The 5,364-nt window shown below is 33.8% G+C and overlaps 1 long non-coding RNA gene across 4 annotated transcripts in view; it reads right to left on the reverse strand.

Moving 5' to 3' along the window:
- The window catches only part of LOC106677787 (uncharacterized), a 35,514-nt gene that overhangs the window by 24,683 nt on the left and 5,467 nt on the right, over window positions 1-5,364 (reverse strand). For 2 of the 4 annotated variants that reach the window (XR_010844291.1, XR_010844290.1), the window contains exon 3: window positions 4,306-4,423. This is a non-coding gene — a long non-coding RNA (uncharacterized lncRNA). Of the gene's footprint in view, window positions 1-2,653; window positions 3,052-4,305; window positions 4,424-5,364 lie in introns of those variants that run through there. The other 2 variants (XR_010844287.1, XR_010844288.1) reach the window with 2 other exon arrangements.

Below are 5,364 nucleotides of genomic sequence, written 5' to 3' on the forward strand. Positions count from 1 at the left end.
GTTGCTAAGAAGCGTCACCTAGCAACGGACCGACCATCTTAGTTTTTTCGAGCAGTTCCGGCTAATTAGTGGCCCTGGTAGGGTCTAAGCACCCCTGTCTGCCCTTATAATTTAATAGTTTGGACATTTTTAGTGAGTTAGTGAGTCAATACAGTTCGGAACCAGACCTTTTCTGTGTTTCCACTTTATTAATATAGCAGTTCCGGCTAATTAGTGGCCCTGGTAGCATCATTAGCAGCCCTGTCTGCGTTTGGTTCATATTATTTTATTTGAGATTTTTTCAGTGTATTCGTCGTCATAACAGTTCGGAACCAGACCACTTCTGTGTTTCGATTTTAATATGAGTGCCAATTAATTAAGTAATTAGTGGCCAACCCCTGAACCTAAGGAACGTGTGTAACCAGCCCTGTCTGCATTCATTTTGTCGGCTCACCTAATACAATACGACTGTTGGATATTCGTACCATCAATGAGCCACTACACCAACTGTGAACCATTGCAGCGATTTATTCAGAAACAAGAGCTGCGCACTCTTCCTCGGATCTTTCGGAGTGGAGCAAACGTTTCGTCGAGCAGTATTTATTTTACATATTTATATTGTTTGTAAATTTGTATCTTTTGTTTTCTTAATTTATTTATCTAATTTTATTTTTATCTGAAAGGCCTTTTTATTTTTGCTTATATGTTTTATTTATGTTAGTTTTTAGTTTTTTATTTTACCATGTTTAAATTAAACCAAATAAATGTTTAATCCGAGCCAGTTTGTTTTTTGTTCATTTTTAAAGCCTTCCAACAAAAAGACATAGTCGATTTGAGGTGGCTTTAACAATTGTTATTCGTTTGGAATTGTTAAAGATCATATGTGTAATAAGAACTCTTTGTAACAGATTATCCCTGAGGATGGCCGAAACGTTAGACTTATAAATAGAATAAAAATGTTTTGAGACTAAAATGGATAAAATTTTATTTATTTAAAAAATACTAACCAATCTCAAGAAAGTGTTAAGATTATAAATAAAGTAAGATAGAACTGTATCCAACAAATCTTCAACTATGGGCAAAATTTGACAAACCCGTTTTCGGAAAATACTGAGCCTGAACAAGCAGAAGAGTCCAAAAGATGTTTAGCTTCCTCAATATCTTTTGGTATTTCTGAATACACTGGTGGCCTCTGGGAGCAACGAAAAACTTAACTTCTTTAGTACACTACGAAATTTAATGATTCTAAGGTTTTCATCATAATTTAAATTCTTAAAATTATATAAATGCATTTTATTACCTAATAAAATATCCGAGCCTAAAGTTACAACACCCACCCAAAAAAAAAAAGAAATTGTTTCTGTTGATTTTAGTCCCAAAGATGTAGTAGGTGTTCTCAAGAATGGCTCCTTTTAACCATAAACCAGTTAAATAAGAGGTTGAGTTAGAGCTACAAAGCCAGGACAAGAGTGGAGGATCTGGCCATCTCCCAAAACTCCAATTTTCTACTCAATTTTAGAGAATATCTCGAGGACACCACCACAACATCATACGAGGTGGATTGTACGGATAAGAAGAAGGAAATAAGGGATATGGAGGTAAGAATATAGAGTTTTGTTAGCAACATAATATCGGACTATATCTATAACTTTAGAAAAGGATTGGATACGTTTGATGTTTGAACATTTGCCAGTTGCCAACGGTTCATTAGACAACTGCTCACAAATTAGAAGTTTGTTATTGGTTGAGAGATCTAGACATCTGTCTTGTATAGAATGAAGTCACTCTTTACTATGTCAGATTTAGTTTATCTACACTTTAGTAGATATTACTGAATAGGGCGTGGAAAAGAACTGCGGCGAATAGTACGTTCCGTCCTTTGTGATGAAAAGGGTTTTGTTATATATCTGTTTTAAGGTTTATAACTACGAGTATTATTACCAACAGGCCAGTTAAATTTCCATGTACGTATTAGGAAAAAATATTAGACACTGAAGTAGAAATCAGTGTAAACAAAATAAAATGAAAACCCACCACTTATTTTCAGTGTATATGAATCAAAAAATCTAAACAATCATTTAAAAATTTCCTTGCAATAAACACGGATAAAACAAAATATATGGTACGGAACAGAAACGGCAAAAATTACGGTGATGTGGATATAGAAGAAAATACATTTGAGCAGGTAAATATGTTTAAGTATCTGGGGTTTACGGTAGCTAGAAAAAAAATAAATAGATGAGGAACCAAAGGCGAGGTTATTCTCATAAATTGAAATACATGTTATTTTTTTATTTCGAAATTGCTTAGCTCGTACTTTCCGTCCAGAAACTTAAAAGTTAGAATTTACAAACCTATTTATTTTCATCCTTTTTTTTACAGATGTGAAACGTGGTTTCTTATACCAAGTAAAAAATAGTGCTTTAAGGCTTCAGAAGTAAAGTATTGTGTAAAATATTCGGACCCAAAAAGGATTTAACCGGAGAATTCAGAAGATAATACAACGCTGAATTGGGAGAACTGCACCCGATAAATATACTTAATTTTATAGCACTGCGGAAATAAGATGGGCGTGTAAGGTTGTAGGGCATAGTACCCAACAATGCTAATAAACACAGATCCGAAAGGTAAACCTCCCAGGGGTAGACCGAAGCGTAGGTGAGAGGATTGAGTCAAAACTGATATAGTTGATTTGGGTTTGGAAAAGGATCACTAGAGAGATGTTCGAGGCATCGGTATCGAACCTTCGGTTTCGTTAGGCCTTCATTATTATGATTAAATTTGTGTTCAGGTTTAATATATTCATTTATTGGTTCTTTTATTACTCTAACTGCATAGGGTACACATCTGCAAATAGAGGCAGTGAGAGCAGACACAGTGACGAACTTAGCCCCTAGCAATTAACGAGTCGAGGGTGAAGAGTGAGGTTGCCCTGGAATATCGGCGAGGGGCCACACCCAGCCGCCCGTAGCCATGGCAACCATCCTTCCTCCCCTCCTTGTTCCTCGATGTTCCTATTTAAAGCTCAACCATCAGCAACTGGTGACACGTATAGATAAAATTATTTGATTCCTTTGAAACATCAAAAAAATAATATTAATATTAATTTTAATCCTTGAATTAGCTTAGGAAATAATCTATTACAGAATAAGAAAAAATATATATATTTTTTAAATAATGGCTCATAATCAGTTAAACAGTTGCAAGGAATTTCACAACTTTGAAAAAAATTCTTTTTTTTTTTTTAACTATTTCTAAATATAAATGCATTTATAACATTTTTGTCTGTGCGTCAGCGTATATTAATGAGTTAGGTTATATAAAAAATCGGCGTTGAGCTAAATAATGTAATGATTCAGTTTCAGATTATGTGGTGAAAAGATAAAATAAAGTAGTGATCTCGAAGGACGAATAGAATGTTCCTCAGAATCAGGTAAACCAGTAGGGCTCCCTAACCACGCCCTTTTTCCAGCTATAACTCTAACTGGTATTAATAATACAAAGTTTGAATCCATATGAATGAAATTAAGTAATAAATACTAGTAAAATAACAATGAATACCAGCACACATTTTTCGTAAAACATATCTTAGTATTAGTTAGATATAAGATGTAGTATATTTTAGTTTTGGTAAAATATAATATTCAATATTATAATGATAATATTCCCGATAAAATAAACACAATTTCACGGTAGTCACCAAACCTTTTAATTAACCTTTGAATATAAATTTTCAAATTATTATTAGTACTTATAACTTTTTTTTTTTAAGTATAACCTATAGTTGCACTAAAAGTTATATCTTTTTGGTTGTGAAATATTCGTCGAATTTTAATTGAAAAGCTATATTTTTTCCTAATACAATCTTTAAAATCAGATGATTTGAAGCCATGTTTATAAATGAAGTAGATAAAGAAGACGAGACCTTTAATTTATTTTTCCTTGTTACTAAACATGGATTCTAATCTGTATTCTAAACATGGATTTCACTAAATTCATGTCGTCATTCTTAACTCGGCAGTTGGTAGGGACTAGAAGGCTGGGATGATTCATTGTATTTTCAATGAAGTATCCAACACCCACAAAAGAAGACAACAAATGATACTGATGATGAACATAGACTTTATATGGATTGGAGTGTTTTGGGAGGATGTAGAGCCCAAAACTTGCAAAGGGCGTGTAAAAACCCTTATATGATCCCAAATAATAATTCAGATCTCAGCTGTCAAGAATCAAGTTCTGAAGTACGCAATAGTAGCGTATAGAAGATTCATACCATATATTACATTTAGTACTAATACATAGATGATACTAATTAATACATACTATGTCTTGCCAATTTGTTGAGAATGTTTGCAAGACCTTCTTAAACAAAGTGGGAACCCTTTTCAATTCAAGATATTCCTCCTCTCCCTCGTCCTCCTCAGATTTGAGAATTTATTTTCTAAACAATTATGGGTTATCAAGAGACATAAACAAAATTAAAATTAAATATGTACCGCTACAACCCATGAAGGGTCAGGGGTCCAATACTTTGTAAGGAAGTACTTTGCTAGACCAACGGTTGTGCAAGGAGGTGACTCGACCGCCAGATTTTTACTCAATTAAGGGTACCCAATTTGAGAGGCTTGGTGGACCCCAGGAGAGCTCCAGAACCCACAGGAGTTGACTCACGACTACAGTGTAACAGAAAAAAAAATTTCTGCTCAGCTGGATTCGAACTCGGATCCTTGGAGTTAGTTGCCACGCACCTTACCCCGGGGCTACACGCGCTCCCCAACATAAACAAACTACTCGTTTAAATGATTATTTAAATAAACACACATTTGAAATGTAACAAACAGTTTGAAAAACAAAAATTTTAACTCGGTACGGATTCAGTGGGCCCATGGAGTAAACACAGCACTAGATAAAGCTTGTTTAATTAATTTACAGATAAAGTATGTAAAGCTTATTTATGAATGTTTGTTGTGGGAAGTGAGGGAGTGAGGAAGGGGAGAGCGAGGGAATGGCTCAGAAATTGGAAGTGATACCTCCTGTCAACACACACTCACTTTTCATTCGAACTTAAATCCCATGTTTTTAGTATTTTGTACACATACTAGATAATATCTCGTGGAGGTAAATATCCAAAAATACTAATGGATCAGGAATTTAGATACAGTCAATGTTCCTAGCTATCTAGTCAATCTAATTGTCGTTTAAATTCGAAAGTTCAGCTTTAATTATTTTTAGAAACGTACGTTGTTTTTTGAGATATTAAACACGAATCTGAAGATGTCAAATAAATTTTCTAGTAAATAAAAGAAATCATAAAAAAAATTGTTTCCTTTTTTTAAACATAAAATTTGCGAAGGAAGAGTTTAACGCAAAATGTATGAAAAT

This window comes from Halyomorpha halys, unplaced genomic scaffold (genome assembly GCF_000696795.3).
Source record: "Halyomorpha halys isolate HHAL.00 unplaced genomic scaffold, Hhal_1.1 Scaffold108.1, whole genome shotgun sequence".
In the NCBI taxonomy this organism is placed as follows: domain Eukaryota; kingdom Metazoa; phylum Arthropoda; class Insecta; order Hemiptera; family Pentatomidae; genus Halyomorpha; species Halyomorpha halys.